At 43.8% G+C, this 17,671-nt stretch overlaps 1 pseudogene; it reads right to left on the bottom strand.

Annotated features, from left to right (window-relative positions):
* LOC102423921 overlaps positions 1 to 16,163 on the bottom strand; it is a 50,626-nt pseudogene extending 34,463 nt beyond the window's left edge.
* Between the last annotated feature and the right edge of the window lie 1,508 nt (positions 16,164 to 17,671).

The following is a 17,671-nucleotide window of genomic DNA, read 5'->3' as shown; positions in this document are numbered from 1 at the left end:
ACAACCGCGCCCTCAGCCACCAGCCCGCTTTCGCGCGCACCTCGGTACCTTTGTATTTTCCACACTGCGCCTCCTCTGAGCCTCGGTTTGCTGTTCTCTTTCCTTCTAGTTGTAGAGTCTCTCCTCAGCCAGCCTTCCTGTGGTTCTGGGTGATGTCCGTTCCGTCTTTTAGTTCTATTTTTGAAATGGTTGTATGCGGCAGCGGTCTCCGGTGTTTACCTACGCCGCCATCTTCGGTTTCTCTCCCATATATTCTTTTTTTTTAAAAATGTTTTTATTGATGAGATAGAGAGAGAGAGAGAGAGAGAGAGAGAGAGAAACATCCATTGGTTGCCTCCCGCACACACCCCAATGGGAGACAGAACTCGAAACCTGGGCATGTGCCCTGACCAGGAATCAAACCCGCCATCTTCTGGTGTACTAGATGACATTCCAACCAACTGAGCCACACTGGCCAGGGTGTCTATGTATTCTTGTCCTTCAGCTATCCTATACATATCAATGGCTTCTTATGTCCCCAACTTTGACTCTGCCCGAGGGCTCTCTCTGGATGCAGGAACCCTCACTGATCACACTTGGGATTGGTTAGACATGCGAGGGGGCATATATACCCCCCCGTGTGCCCTCCAGTGATACATGGGAGCTGAGGATAAATACCCCCTCACCCCTCTAGTGTAATAACTCTGAGGTATGTTTCTGCACTGTCTCCCAAAGTTTCTTAGTGGAATCAGCCCTCAGTGGTAACCTGCTCATTGATATACTGTGTTAACATAAAAATAAAAAGGGCTTTCAGCCCAGCGGTGTGGCTCAGTGGTTGAGCATCGACCTATGAACCAGGAGGTCACAGTTCAATTCCTGGTCAGGGCCCATGCCTGCATTGTGGGCTCCATCCCCAGTGTGGGGCATGCAGGAGGCAGCCAGTCAATGATTCTCTCTCATCATTGATGTTTCTATCTCTCCCACCCTCTCCCTTCCTCTCTGAAATCAATAAAAGTATATATATATATATTTATAAAGGGCTTTTCAAAGTGAGAGGCAACAGAATTTATTGAGATCAATAAGAATAGTTATTCAAAAAATCATTAATTCAGGCAGGAGCCCAAATAATGTTTTGATTAGGAGTCAAAGGCATGGGGTATTTATAAGAAATGGAAGAGGGCAATTACATAAATAGCAGGAGTGCATTTTCATTGGTGCAGATAACATAACATAGCAATGTTAATTCTAAACCATGTTTTAAATTTGTAGTCCAGCAGTCATCCGTCCGGTAGTCACAATAACTGCTTTTTCGGTTGCCTTTGCAAACAGTTCTTTGGGACACAAGGGTGTGCTAGGCCAGCGGTTCTCAACCTGTGGGTCGCGACCCCTTTGGCGGTCGAACGACCCTTTCACAGGGGTCGCCTAAGACCATCCTGCATATCAGATATTTACATTACAATTCATAACAGTAGTAACATTACAGTTATGAAGTAGCAACAAAAATAATTTTATGGTTGGGTCACAACATGTGGAACTGTATTAAAGGGCCAGAAGGTTGAGAACCACTGTCCTCGGCCCAGTCCACAGGTTATTTTGCCCCGTTTTTAACATCCCAAGGTTTGAGGTATAGGACGGGGGAGGCAGCTCCTCTGGAATGGCAGCTCTGGCTTCATTTCAAAGTGGCGGTTTGTATTGTTCACACCTGCATGGCTGCCTCCCTTTTCCTGTTTCCTGTCCCTCCTAGTGCATCCTGGGATCACCGCTCAGTAAACTGCTTGGCCTTGAATCCTTGTCTCAGGCTCTGCTCTGAAGGACCCAACTGAAGACAAAGCGTCATGCTTAGTACTGCGATGAGCAGAGGGGAAGTCGGACATACGCTCAAGGACTAAAGAAGGATATTAAAATGCATTGGGTCTTTGCCAGGTGCCAAGTGCTTTTATTTCTGTTTCCTCATTGAATGTGAACAATAACACTTACGCTTGCATTTACTTCTAAGTACTTTATACATATTAACTCAGCCTTCACGATACTGTGACGTATAGCTGAGGCTGGTTATTTGCAGTAGTTATGGTCTATAAATTCACTCAAACACGGAATAAGTAAATTCTGAACTGTTGCTCGTTGGGAAACATATCCATCTATCCATGCTGCCACCTACCTACCTCTACCTACACATAGATTATAATCTTAAATCCTGGCAGATTCTATTTTCTTTACTTTACAAAAGAGAAATGAGGCTCAAAAGAGTCAAGTTACTTGCCCGAGGCTATGCCACTAACAGGTGCCAAGGTTGGATTCAAAAGCCAGAGCTTCTTGCACACCCCTGGGGCATCTCTGTATGAGACTGAAACAAAAAGGCAGAGTGTGGTCTTGTTTGCCATGAGCTGGGGCAACTCAAATTTCCTACTGCTCTGCGCATGGTCAGGAACGACCACCGAAGTGCCATGGTTTCGCCTTGGGAGCTGCAAATGAACTTTAGCTAGGCCATTTTGCAAATATGGGATCTACAAGTAATGAGGACTAGCTGCATGTACTGTCATTATGTACTTTTGACAGATGAAGAAATAGGTGCAGCAATTTTGAGTAACTAGTCCAAGGTCACACAACTAATAAGTAATAGTGGACTGGAGTTTGAATGCAGGTAGCCCGATTCCAGAGGCCAGGCCTCTACCTACTGCTCTACACTGCCTCTTGATAGACCCATGTGGGAAATCACAAATTAGCATCAAGTCATGGCTATGAGGTGTGGGTGACAGGATATCTGGCTATTCCCAATTCCTCAGAGAGGAAAAAAATTGTAACAGAAATTCTATCTATATAATAAAAGCGTAATATGCTAATTAGACCGGACAGCCAGAGGACCTTCCGGACGAAGCCAGGGCTGTGAGGGCTGAGGGCAGCCACCATGGCTGCGAGGGCCAAGCCCCTTGCACAAATTTTGTTCATGGGGCCTCTAGTAGAACTATAAAAAGGATAAGAACTCTGCTATGTAAATTGTGAAACAAAAGTAACACTTTTCATGTTTCTGCTTCAGTGTGTTAAAGTAAATAATAAATTGATTTAACAAAGATAGCCCAAGTGGCAATGGCTCAAATAAAATGACAACTTATTTCTTGTTCCAGGAGGGTGGGCAGCTGTCTTCCATGTGATCACCAGGGGCCCAGCTGATGGTAGCTTTGCCGTCTTCCACTTGTGACTTCCCAGGTGGCTGTACTTGGTGCTATTCCAGGCCAACAAAGCTAGGGAGAGAGCATAGAGGGGACACCCGGCTTCTTAAACATCTCAATTCAGAAGTGGCAGAGTCACATCTGCTCTATTGTAGAGTATCAGTCACATGACCAGTCTTACTGCAAGGAAGACTAAAAAGGGAGGGTGGATTTTGTTGAACACCCAGCCAACAATGTAAATTTTATCAGGAAAGAAAATTAAAGCACAGAGAAATGAGTCCAATTCCAGCTAACGTGACTCAGCTGGCAATGCTATTTCAGTTATGCCATAGTTATCAATTTGGTGTCCTACTTCCCTGTCCATACATACATGTTTGGTCATATGTATATAATTTTTTATCTTATAGGACACACATTTCTTACTTCTTTTATTGTTTTCAAACTTTGGTCCTACGGTCAAATGCTTGTTTTCCTTGAGATTCATTCCTTCCTCCCTCTGCCCGGTGTCACAGGGAACTACATTTCCCAGAATCCCTTGACAGAAAAGGTTGGTCAATGGGAGGCAGTGGTATAAGACTGGAGAGCTGGACAAGGGAGGACTCATGGTCTATCTCCTCTTTTTCCCTCTGGTCTGTGGCTTCTCCACAGCAGTGGTGGTGTCTCCTCCACGCTTTCAGATCCCCCTGTACACCCCTTTCTTTTGTCCCAGCTCTTGCTGGGCAACCCATGTGGCTCCAGCTCTCATAGAGCAGCCCTGTTTCTGGTCTCTGGGAAACAGTCCCTCTAGTCCTAAGAGTGGTAGCCAATTACTGCTGTTTCTAACCTTTGAATTGTCTCTTTGGTCCCTATTTAGCTTCTTAGTTTTCCCATCACCCAAATGACCAATTCCTGTATTTAACTCTGTTTGTAAGCTCTGGTGTTCTTTCTATTTTACTGGCCAGACTCTAATGAACACCATCATGTTTTTACTTGTGCACTCTTTGTCATGTAACTTTGCAGAACCTCTCTCTAGAATGGGCAGAGTTACTGCTCTACTCACCCCTCTTGCAATCCTGGCACTTGCCATGATAATAACGTGGCTGCTGGCTCAAGAAGGATGAGAGACTCCGGCAAGAGTTTAAATCGTGTCCTTGTGTCTGAAATCTGTAGGACACATTGGCAGGTGGGAAATTCAGACAGGATTTTTTTAAAAATGTATTTTTATTGATTTCAGAGAGGAAGGGAGAGGGAGAGAGAGAGAGAAACATCAATGATGAGAAAGAATTATTGATCGGCTGCCTCCTGCACGCCCCCCAACTGGGGATTGAGCCCGCAACCCAGGCATGTGCCCTTGACCGGAATTGAACCCAGGACCCTTCAGTGCCCAGGCTCTCTATTCACTGAGCCAAACCAGCTAGGGCCAGACAGGATTTTTACATTAGGCCTTGAGGCAGAATTCTTTCTTGTCCAGGAAACCTCAGTCTTTGCTCTTACAGCCTTCAACTGATTGGATGAAACCTACCCACATTATCAATTATTCTTTATTCAAAGTCTACTGATTTAAATGTTAATCACATCTACAAAACACCTTCACAGCAACATCTAGACTAGTGTTTGATCAAACAACTGGGTACCATGTCCTAGCCAAATTGAAACATAAGATTAACCATCATAGTCCAGTCCTTGTACACTTGGCATCCATATACCAGTACATCTCCTTAAATCATATTTAATATCCAAATAATGACAATCATGAAGTCATATTTTTGCCTACTATGCTACAATTTATCCTGCATACAATTAAAAATGCACTAAGCATTTACCCAGAACAGAATGCAAATTCCTTGGGTGATGTTCACTCTTCTCCTTGATATCTTGTTTCTTAAATATTATGGTATAAAGTTAACAATACTTAAATACTATGCTGTAAAGTTAATACACCTTAAGTCATATTATAAAGGATAAGAGATGGAAGAAAACAAAGATATTTGATTAATAAATATATGTACACAAACATATTAATAATGAAATAAGGAAGAAATATTACAATTATGGTTCTCATTTCTATATCTGGTCATATGGTCATAGCTGACACTTATTGATCACCATATTCCCTTTGTCCGCAGCAAAAATCTCAGCTGGTTGTGGTTCTTGACCTGGTGGGGTGACCCAAACTTTCATTCTTCAAGAATCTGGGTCATTAGTACATTCGTAGCCTTGCTTGATTGGGTTGTAGTTTTCCATTGATTTTGATCATAGAGCATGGTAGCACTAAGAGAAATCCGAACCTGTCACAAAACCTTCTGACTCCCAGATGTTTGCTCAAGAAAAATAAGTTTTGAGACTGTGTGTTATGCGGCATTATTACTGCAAAAATCAACGAATACAACCTTTAGCTTCATAGATACGGACACAGTGTGGTCACAAATGCATAAAAAGCCCAATACCATTGCAAAGAAAAAAAAAAGACTTCAGAGAGAAATGCCAATATATTAGCAGTGGTTGGCTTTGGAAGATGGATGGGTTGGTTGCCCAGATCAGAAATATAAATCATATTATCTCCCACGTAAACAACAGAGGCAATGGAATTAATGGGCTCCCATTACTAAAAAGTTCAGGGATAGTTTTAGCTTCTGGCACAGTTGGATCCAGATGCTTGAAGGATATTGTCAGGACACCTTCTCTCTCCATTTTTATACTCAGGTTTTATGCTCAGGCAAGCAGACCCCTTATGATGGCATCATGAACGCTGATCATTCTAGGCTTCCTCTCCCCCACCCCAAATTGGTCCACACTGATGGAAAAAGATTGTCTCTTTCCTGCAGGCTCCAGTCCAAATCCTGGCATTATCAGATTGGCTCATCTTGGGTCATCCTCCTACATCTGTTCAGTCTCAGAGGCCAGGGGATGGGGTCCTCCTCCTATTCCAGGAGCTAGAGGTGCAATCAGACTTGTTCCAGCCACATGAGATGAGAAAGGTATGGAGGTGGGTGGTTTACCAAAGGAAAACCAGACGCATCCTGATAGCTTTGGCTATCAGAAAAAAAGGTGGGTAATGAATGTTGCAGTTAAAAACAGTATCTATCTATCATAATGGGAGCTTTTAATTCCCCATACGTATCTTTAAGTTTTTTTTTTTTTTTTTTTTTTTTTTTTAATATATTTTATTGATTTTTTTACAGAGAGGAAGGTAGAGAGATAGATAGTTAGAAACATCGATGGGAGAGAAACATCGATCAGCCGCCTCCTGCACATCTCCCACTGGGGATGTGCCCGCAACCCAGGTACATGCCCTTGACCGGAATCGAACCTGGGACCTTTCAGTCCGCAGGCCGACGCTCTATCCACTGAGCCAAACCGGTTTCGGCCGTATCTTTAAGTTTTTAACTGATGTGTACTATTGCTTCTGTTATAGGCTGAATGTTATGTCCCTCCAAAATTCATATGTTGAAACCTAATTCCCAAAGTGCTGGCATTTTGGAAGTGGGACCTTTGGGAGGTGATTAGGTCATGGGGTGGAGCCCTCACGAATAGGTTCAGTGTCCTTATAAAAGGCACCATATTGCTCCCATGTCCCTTCTACCATGTGAAGACACAGCAGGAAGTTGTCTGTTTATGAACAGGAAGTGGGTTGGTACCTTGATTTTGGACTTCCAGTCTCGGGAACTGTGAGAAATAAATGTCTGCTGTTTATAAGCCACCCAGTCTGTGGTATTCTGTTATAGCAGCCTGAATGGACTAAGACAGCTTCTATAATGAAGAAATATTGTTAAAAAAGAAAACTCCCCTCCCCCAACCCCAGACCTACCCTGCTTATGTACCCTTTATGTCTGTGTCCTTGCGGGGGAGGTGTCACTCAGATAGCTCCCTCCATGATCCGGAAGGGAGACGTTCCAGCTATGGCCAATTGGCTTCCTAAATTGAGACCAGATGTTTGCATTGGTGGCCTTTCAGAAATAGATGTGTCCCTGGGCTGATCACTGCTAAGTGAAGTGCTTCTTGCTCTTTTATTTCTTAACTAGAGGCCCGATGCATGGAATTCGTGCAAGGGTGTCGGCCCCCACAGCTCCTCGCAGCCTCCGCCGGCCCTTGTAGCCCCGGCTTCGTCCAGAAGGTCATCTGGACAGTCGTCCGGAAGGATGCCTGGATGGTCTTTCTGCTGTTCAGTCTAATTAGCATATTAGCTCTTTATTATACAGGATGCGTGTGATGCTGAAATTCCATGGTGTTCTGCCACTGGAAAGACAACCCCATGATTCCGAGAAATACTCCGGGGTTGTTGTGGGAGCCCTCCAGGCAGAAGAGACAACCAGCCCCTAAGGTTAGGTAATGACTGTCCTAGGAGAGAGAAGGGCATCAGGAACACGTTCAGCATGGTGAACCAAATACTAAAATTCCCCAGGAAGCATGAAGAAAGCAATGTATTCAGAGCAAAGAGATAGTAGTTGAGATGCTCAAAATTTTTTCCATTTTTTTAAAATTGCGGTACTATCCATGTGACATAAAATGTACCATCTTAATCATTTTGAAGTGGAAGCTCAGTGGTGTTAAGTAGAGTCACATTATTGTGCAGCCATCACCACTTTCCACCCCCAGAACTCCTTTCCTCTCCCCAAACTGAAACTGTCCCCATTAAACACTCACTCCCCATTCCCTCTGCCCCAAACCCTGACAACCACCGTTCTCCTTCCTGTCTCTATGAATTTGACTGTTCTACCTCATGTAAGTGGAATGATACAGGGTTGGTCTTTTTGTGACGGATTTAATTCACTGAGAAAAATGTACAGATGCTTGATTTTTATTTCTGGTTTCTATTCTTGAGGAGTGACTAACCGCCTGTGATTGTTGTCTTTCCCCAGCGGCCTTCACAGTGACGAAGCTCTCTTTCTTCAGTAAGCTTAAACAAATCTTAAGTGGACAGCTCAGTGAGTTTTTTAAAAAAATATATTTTATTGATTTTTTACAGAGAGGAAGGGAGAGGGATAGAGAGTTAGAAACATCGATGAGAGAGAAACATTGATCAGCTGCCTCCTGCACACCCCCTACTGGGGATATGCCCACAGCCAAGGTACATGCCCTTGGCCGGAATCGAACCCGGGACCCTTGAGTCCTCAGGCCGATGCTCTATCCACTGAGCCAAACCAGTTAGGGCGCTCAATGAGTTTTTACATGTGTAACAATCTATGTGACCACCATCTAAGGTACGGTATAGAATATTACCAGCACTTTTTGTGACTGGCTTATTTCACTTAGTATAATGTCCTCAAGGTTCACCCATGTTGTAGCATGTGCCAGAATTGCCTCATTTTTTTAAAGGCTGAATAATAAATATGTCATAGTATGTACTAGTATGTACCACATCTTGTTTATTCATTCATTGGTTGATTGATATTTAAGTTGCTCTTGGCTATGGTGAATAATGCTGCTATGAAAATGACTGTACCAACAGCTATTCAAGTTCTTGTTTTAAATTCTTTTGGGTATGCCCAGAAGTAGAATTGCGGGGTTCTAAGGCAGTTCTATTTAAATGTTCGAGGGGCTTCCATTCTGTTTTCCACAGTGGCTGCACTCTTTTACATTTCCACCAACAGTGTGTGAGAGTTCTAATTTCTGCACATCCTTGTCAACCATTGTTAACTGAGGACATTCTTAAACAAAGCTACCATTTTTTTCTTCCTGTTTTTCCTCGCTGCAAGTGAGTGAAGATGAGGAATATGACTAGTCATACAGTGTGGTGATACCACTATGATTCCCACTGTTGTAGCAACAGTGCAAATGACAAGGCAGAGAAAGAGGAAAATAACACCTTAATATTATCACCAACAGTGGTGTGCTGGTAAATGTTGAACAACAGTCTCTCCAGAAAAAAAGAAAGGAAGAAAGAAAAAAAGAAAGAGCTCTGAGCTCTTTGTGGTATAAATACTTCTTTCTGTGGTATAAATACTTCTTCCATGACCAATTTCAAGCTTCTTAAGTGGCTCACAACAATTCCGGAAAATTTTAACAATCGGCTTCTTCTAGCTGGTTTGAGCTGGCTCTAGCACATCACTGATGCATGGGTCCCTGAGAGGGTTTTAGGAGGTTCACAAAATGCTTCTGAGGACCATAGTTTAGGAAGATGGGAGGAAAACCACACATTTTAAAGAATATATATATATTTTGGTTAATCTTCACCTGAGGATATTTTTTACCATTGATTTTTAGAGAGAGTGGAAGGAAGTGGGGGAGAGAGATTGCCTCCCCCATGCACCCTGACGGGGGCTGGGGATCGAACCTTCAACCCAGGTACGTGCCCTTGACTGGGAATTGAACCCGAGACCCTTTGGTCTGCAGTCAACATTCTAACCACTGATCAAAACCAGCCAGGGCAAGAATATTTTCTTGACATTTAATCCTGATTAGTTGTCCATTCTGAAATCTGTCAAGACTGAAAGCAGAATGGCAAGGGCACTGGCTGGGAGTAGAGGACTTCGTCCAGGTCCTGGGCCTGGCTCTCACGCTGATGGTCAAGTGGGACACATGGCTGGTTACCTCCCGTGCACACGAGAACTGTGACCTACTTCCACGCTTCTTGTTATGTGAGAAAATGAAAGTCCTACAAACTTAAGCCCCTCTTACTCAGGTGCTGGTACCTATAGATGACTAGCGCACTGTGATGAACTGAATTGTGTCCCCTCCCCACAAATTCATATGTTGAAGCACTGACTGCATGTGTAGATGGGGGTCTTTAAGGAAGTAATTAAGGTTAAATGAGGCGATAAGGATGGAGCCCTAATCCTATAGGACTTGTGTCCTTATAAGAAGAGGAAGAGCCACCAGGGTGCACATACACAGAAGAAAGGCCTGGTGAGGTCACAGAGAGCATGGCCATCTGCAAGCCGAGGAGAAACCAAACCTGACAACATCTGACCTTGAACTTCCAGCCTTCAGACATGTGAGAAAATAAATTCCTGTTATTTAAGCCTCCTAGTCTATGAGATTTTGCTGTGGTAGCCCAATCAGACTAGTACATATTACTTCCATGCATTCCTTCCATTATTTTTCCTTTCTCACTACTTTTGACTTGGGTTTCCATTTATTTCTAGAGAAATCTGACTTTCCTCTTAGCGCCTGGGTAGAGCATGTGACCCAGTTTAGGCCAATCAGTGGGCTCCATCTACCTACCCATAGTCATTGGCTCAGAGGTGGTCATGTGATGTAGGCTGAGCCCATCGAGTGAATCTAAGGACAGACTTCCTATGACCCTCTCTGGTTTTGAACAGGAAGCCTGAAGCAACAGGGCAGCTGGCAGCCATTGGTGACCGCAGGGATGGCCAACCAGGGGCTGAAAACAACACCATGGAGGGCAGAGCAGAGAGGTGGAAAGAAACTAAGCCATTGATGACGTCATTGAGCCAGTATACCTTTCTTGAAAACCCATTGTTCTTTCATTTATATTTACTGTGTCTGTTTGGGCTACTGTAACAAAATACCATCGACTGAGTGATTTAAACAACAGAAATTTATTTCTTACAGTTCTGAAGGCTAGAAGTCCAAGATCAAGGTTCCAGTTGATTAGGTTTCTGGTGAGGGCTCTATTTCTAGTTCTCAGATGGCCTCCTTCTTGCTGTATCCTCTCAGGGCCTTTCCACGGTTCATGCACTCCCCTCTTCTTATAAGGACTCAGCCCTGTAGAATTAAGGCCCCACCCTTTTGAGTTCACTTAACTTTAATTACCTTCTCAAAGCCTTATCTCTAAATATAGTCACATTGGGGATTAGGGCTTCAACATATGAAGTTTAGGGGGACACGATTCAGTCCATGGCAGCCAATAATTCTCTTTATGTTCAGTTCCATTTGAAATTTTACTTATTCAAAACCAGAAGCATCTAAAGGATGCAGTGGAAACTTAAGTGATTTTTAAGAAGTTGGAGCCTCATTTTTCTCATCTGTAAAATGATTAAGAGGCACGGAGGTCGCTGTCATTCTCCTAGTGTTACCATCAGATTAAGTAAAATGATGTATTTGTGAAGATTTAGAGTAATATGAAGTTCATGGAAGATATGTATGAAAATGAATATAAACAAGAAGGCTGCTAAGCAATGGTTAGAGGTAGGCACAGCAAGGCAGGGGGGAAATGGAAAATGACACCCTGTTTTTCCAAAGAGACAGATAAATAGCGACATGAACACACATGCTTGGGGAATGCATGCCTGACTCACAAGTCCAAAAATAAACCTTCAGACCCTATATGGCGAGAGTAACTATAAATATAGCAATGTTAGCTGTGAGTGACAAGCCTAATTAGATGACATAGATGATTTAGAAGGTCTTCATGCAAAACATCTTGAATAGCTATAAAAAATATCTGATGTTTACAGCTCAAGAAAGAAATGAAAACTAAGAGGAGATAGTTCATGAGCTGAGTATACACTCTGCAAGGTCTGCCAATGTCCCACCCTTTCCTCTCATTCTTAGTCATCACGTCCTGGTCCAAATCCCAGTGATCAGCACCTGCATTCATGTACTGAGAACTTTCTCTGGCCTTTGGGGCACCCAAAGTGATCTATGGAATCAGACCAGAGATGCCTGGGAAAGAATGCCCTCCAGGAGTGGTCTGCAGGCCGACGCTCTATCCACTGAGCCATCAACCAGTGAGTAGTAGAAGGTGGTAGACAAATAATCCAGCCCCGTCACCCCTCAGTCGGACAAGACTGAGGGCTGTATTCCAAGCTACTTCCCAGAAGTCCCAGCAGGACTGAGTTCCAGTTGTCCACTGTGGTCACCCTTGCTGAACACGCTCTGTACCAGCTGCCTGCCTCCCCTCTCTCACTCTCCATCCCCTCCTCCCCAGGTGTCCTGGAACCGCCTCTAGAATAAACTACTTGTCTGCAATGGGTTCCAGCTCAAACCAGCTAGAAGAAGCCGATTGTTAAGATTTTCCCTCTGAAGGAGCCCAAACTAAGACACACTCCTCCTCCTACATCTACATATTTTGCCAAGGATAAGTTTTTATGATTTTCTATAGCATTTCACATTTTTTCAAAGTGCCTGCACATACAGTAGGATATTATTCAGTAATAGAAAAAGAATGAAATATTGATAGACACAGCAACCTGAATGAATTGCAAATGCATTTTTGCTGAGTGAAAGAAGTCAGATTCAAATGACTATATGCTGTATATTTCCATTTATATGACTTTCTAGCGGAGGCAAAAACTATAGGGACAGAAATAGAATAATGATTGCTATGGGCTGAAACTTAGGGAAGGGGTTAATTGATTGGGGTGATGGATCTGTTTTATATCTTGATTTGGATGATGGTTCCACGACTGTATGCATTTATCAAACCTTATAGAACTGAATACTAATAAAGTCTCAGTAAAAACAGGTCCTTTAAAAAAAGAGCATTCTCCATCATTGTCTTAGTTGGTTGCCATAACGACCTGTAGCAATCAGGCACGATTATTCATTTTTTCAGCCAACTGTTTTGAGAGATGTCTGCCCTTTACAACTCTACCCCATTCTCTACTTTCACCCCAAACCCACTGCCGCTGGCCTTCCAACCCACCATTCTTCTCAATTGTTCTTGCCAAAGTCACTGATGATCTCATATTTGCTCAGGCCTGAGGCTAATTTTCAGCCTCAACTTCCTTGAGCATCTTTACCACTTGGCATTGTAGATACTCTCGCCTGGGAACTCCTCCAGCCCATGGCTTTCATGATGCTGCTCTGTTCCTCTGCCTTTGGCTGTCCTGGTTGCTTCTTTATTCCATCTTTCCTCATTTGCCTGCCTTTTCCTCTGCTTGTATTTCTACCCACAATCCCTAGGGGAGCTCATCTAGCTTTTCTGCATCAACTATCACATATATACTCATGGTTTCTGAATCTGTTTCTTATTCTCTACTTACCCAGATTTCCAGTTTAACATTCATCAGTTGATTTTGCAGCCTCCAAAAACGACATTAAATCAGGGACGCCTTTTCTAAAGCCTCCACAAACAAAACTTACAGCTCAGTGTTACCGTCACCAGGTTTCAGGCCACTTACTTAATGTCACCTCTTCTTTAGCTATTCATCTGTTGTTGGACCCTTAGATTGTTTCCATATTGTGGCTATTGTGAATAATGCTACAATGAACACCCAAGCACAGATATCTCTTTAAGATCCAGATTCACCCTCCCCCCCCTTTTGGATATACACCTAGACATGGGATTGCTGGATCATATGGTAGTTCTATCTTTAATTATTTGAGGAACCTCCATACTGTTTTCCATAATGGCTGCGCCAATTTACATTCCCACCAACAGTGCACAACGGTTCCCTTTTCCCTACATCCTTGCCAACACTTGTTATCTCTTCCTGTCTTAAGAATTTAGGTAAGTGATTTCCTTTTTTTGGTGATTTGTGTGTGTGTGTATTGTTGTTAATTCTCACCGGAGGATATTCTTTGCATTGATTTTTAGACATAGTGAAAAGGAGGGAGGGAAGTGGCAAGAGGAGAGAGAGAGAGAGAGAGGGAGAGAGAGAGAGAGAGAGAGAGAGAGAGAGAGAGAGAGAGAGACACCGATGTGAGAAAGAAACATTGATTAATTGCCTCCTACTGAGCCACACTGGCCAGGGCTCTTGTCTTTTTGATGATAGCGAAAACTTATAATCTTGACCTCCAATGGCTAAAAACAACACTGAATAAAGCTGATGAAAATAGTGCTATTTCATCCTTTATTGCATTAAAAAAATGTTCCCATTGATGAGAGAGAGAGAGAGAGTGAAACATTGATGAGAGACAAGCATGGATCAGCTGCTGCCTGCACGCCCCTCACAGGGCATCCAGCTGCAAGCCTATTGGAAATCAAACCCGAGACCTCCTGGTGCACAGGATGATACTTAAACCAACTGAGCCACACCAGCCAGGGCTCCTTTCCATTTTTAAAAATATGTTTTTATTGATTTTTAGAGACAGAGGAAGAGAGAGGGATAGAAATATCGATGAGAGAGAAACATCATCGATCAGCCACCTCCTGCACGCCCCCCACCGGGGAATCAAGCCTGCAACCCAGGCATGTGCCCTGCCCAGGGACCTCCTGGCTTATGGGTTGACTGAGCCACACCAGCTGGGCTCCTTTGCATTTTTTTTTTATGAAAGACTATTTAATTCTTCAAGAATCTAAAAACAGACCAAATGTGTTTTGCTGTGGACATTTTGTAGAGACGAAGTGAGTCAGGGGTTTGGGTTTAAAGGGGGGCGGAAAAATCAATGCAGTGAAGGAAGGGTAAAGAATGCAAGAATTCGGACACTCTGTGGAGGATTACCTTCTCTCCATTAAGAGGTCCATAAAAAGGCGCAAACTGAGGTCCACAAGGGGAGTCAGCAGGAGCTGTGTTTGTTTCCCCACCCCCTGTGATAGGCTTTTGCTGAGGGGCCACTGCTAGGTCCCCACCTGCTCCCCTCCCTTTGGTCTGAGAGGGCCAGGGCAGTCCAGGGGCTTCGAAGGAGCAGGTCACGACTCCTCATTCCCAGAATCATCATCATCATCATCATCATCATCATCATCATCATCTTCATAACAGTCGGCATCTTATTCCTCCTCCTCATCTTCCTCATCAATATCATCATCATACAAGGCATCATAAAGCAAATCTGAGCTGTTGTAATTGGAAGGCACTTTAGTTTTGATGCAATATCCCGCCAGGGTTGCGGGGACTTGCACGCCGTCCTTTTCTGCTTCGGCTTTAGTGGCTGAAACCTGTTTTTTAACGATGTCAGCATACTCTTCGTCTTTTCCTTTACTGTCCCTCCATTTCCTGAACATAACGGAAGCATCCACATTGGCTGGGGAGAAGGGGTTGGGCTCATTAAGCAACGAGACTACACTTAACAGGGTAGTCCTGACCTTCTGAGCAGGATTCCACCTTTCCGAGGGCAGTTCACGGCTCTGTGGGTCACCATCTACGGTGGATGAAGAATTGAAATGCCGACATCTCCATTCTCATAAATGTTGGGGTGCCACGTTTTGGTCAAGAACCTGAAGGTAGGTGGTGAATGTGGGTGGTCAATAGGAAATTTTTTTTATTGTTTTATTGCTTAAAGTATTACAAAGGGTATTACATATGTGTCCTTTTTTTTTCCCCTGCCCTTGACAATCCCCTGGCCTCCCCTACCCCCATGTGTCTTATGTCCATTGGTTATGCTTATATGCATGCATACAAGTCCTTCGGTTGATCTCTTACCCCCCTTCCTCCTGCCCCCCAACCCTCCCTGGCCTTCCCGCTGCAGTTTGACAATCTGTTTGAGGCAGCTCTGCCTCTGTATCTATTATTGTTCATAAGTTTATAATGGTGTTTATTATCCATGAATGAGTGAGATCATGTGGTATTTTTCCTTCATTGACTGGCTTATTTCACTTAGCATAATGCTCTCCAGTTCCATCCATGCCGTTGCAAATGGTAAGAGTTCCTTCTTTTTTACAGCAACATAGTATTCCATCGTGTAGATGTACCACAGTTTTCTAATCCATTCATCTACTGATGGGCACTTAGGCTGTTTCCAGATCTTAGCTACGGTGAATTGTGCTGCTATGAACATATGGGTGCACATATCCTTTCTGATTGGTGTTTCTGGTTTCTTGGGATATATTCCTAGAAGTGGGATCACAGGGTCAAATGGGAGTTCCATTTTTAGTTTTTTGAGGAAACTCCATACTGTCTTCCAGAGTGGCTGCACCAGTCTGCATTCCCACCAGCAGTGCACGAGTGTTCCTTTTTTTCCACATCCTCTCCAGCACTTGTCGTTTGTTGATTTGTTGATGATAGCCAGTCTGACAGGTGTGAGATGGTACCTCATTGTTGTTTTGATTTGCATCTCTCGGATGATTAATACGTGCCTTGAAGTAGCCTCCTTCGTAGAGGGTGTTGGGGGTCTGAAGATGGCAACCTCCCAGTCGTAGAGGTCGGACTCATCCACCAGGGTTATCCGGAAGCTCTCCACTGGTTCCTCCTGCAGGGATTTCAGCTCCAGCATCAGGGCCTTCTGCGAGCGGGTCATCTGCTGCTGGATCATCGTGGCGGTGGTGGCGCCGGGGCCCCAGTCCAGGCCCAAGACGGCCTGTGGGCCGGGCCCAGGTGCTCCTTACACATGCAGAAGGCCCGGCCGGGCCCTTTCTCCTCACACTCGGGCCAGGTGGGGGAAGAGGTTGAAGGAGTTAGGGCAGTGGTTCTCAACCTTGGCTGCACATTAGAATCACCTGGGAATCGGAGGATGAGGCCCAGAATCAGGATTTTAAAAAGAATCCCAGGTGATTCTAATGTGCAGCCAAGGTTGAGAACCACTGAGTTAGGGGAATTCACTCCCAGTCCCAGTCCTGGTCCTCCCCCTGGCCCCTGAGGGGGCCTCAACTTGGGGGAGACTCCTTTGCATTTTTTAAAAAAATATAATTTATTGATTTTTACAGAGAGGAAGGGAGAGGGATAGAGAGTCAGAAACATCGATGAGAGAGAAACATCGATCAGCTGCCTCCTGCACACTCCCCACTGGGGATGTGATGGCAACCAAGGTACATGCCCTTGACTGGAATCGAACCTGGGACCTTTCAGTCCACAGGCCGACGCTCTATCCACTGAGCCAAACCGGTTAGGGCATTTTGCATTTTTTATAACTGTGGAAGTTATATGCCTTGAAAGAAAAAGTACACTTCAGAAATGCATAAAATAAAAGTGAAGATCTCCACTATCTCTCACCAAGAGCTCACCAATATCAGTGATTTGTAAAGAATCCTCTCAAACCTTTATCTAAAAATATGCAGATGCCAATGTTAATTTTGAAAGTTAGAACATATTGTACACACTGTTCTATTATCTGCTTTACTTACTTGGCAAGATTTATTGGATATCTTGGGATTTTACTGCATTTATTTTATGACTGAAGAGGGTGCTATGGTAACCTGTGAATGTTACCTTATGTGGAAGAGGAACTTTGCAGGTGTGATTAAGGATCTTGAGATGGATAGATTAACTTGGAGCATCCAGGTGCACCCAATGTAATCACAGAGGTCTTTCAAAGAAGGAGGCAGGAGATCAGAGATAGAAAGCAATGTGAAAACGGAGGAAGAGGCCACGAGCCCAGAAAGGCAAGGAATGCATTTCTAGAAGCTGGAAAAGATAAGAGGATAGATTCTCTTCTAGAGCATCCAGAAAGAAGCGCAGCTTTGCCCCCACTTTGGTTTCAGATCAGTGGAACCCATTTCAGACAATATTTTTGTGTTTTTTAAACCACTAAGTTTGTGGTAATTTGTTAGCACAGCAATAGGAAACTAATACAGATGTCATTCCATATTGTGGCATAATTTATTTATTTTCTGTTGATGGACATTTAGGTCACTTCAAATTTCCCCCCTCTTACAAACGATGCTTGTGGTGATTGCCAACATGGTTCAGTTCTTCACCCCTCCCTCTATCTACACCTTTTGCCATTAACTCTGTAGCACACTATCACTCTGACTGCAGGCTTGGCCACGTGACTTGCTTTGGGTCAATGGAATCCTATATAATAAAAGGCTAATATGCAAATAG

Source organism: Myotis lucifugus, unplaced genomic scaffold (genome assembly GCF_000147115.1).
Source record: "Myotis lucifugus unplaced genomic scaffold, Myoluc2.0 scaffold_310, whole genome shotgun sequence".
Classification (NCBI taxonomy): Eukaryota; Metazoa; Chordata; class Mammalia; order Chiroptera; family Vespertilionidae; genus Myotis; species Myotis lucifugus.
This window is presented reverse-complemented; position numbering and strand designations above follow the sequence as displayed.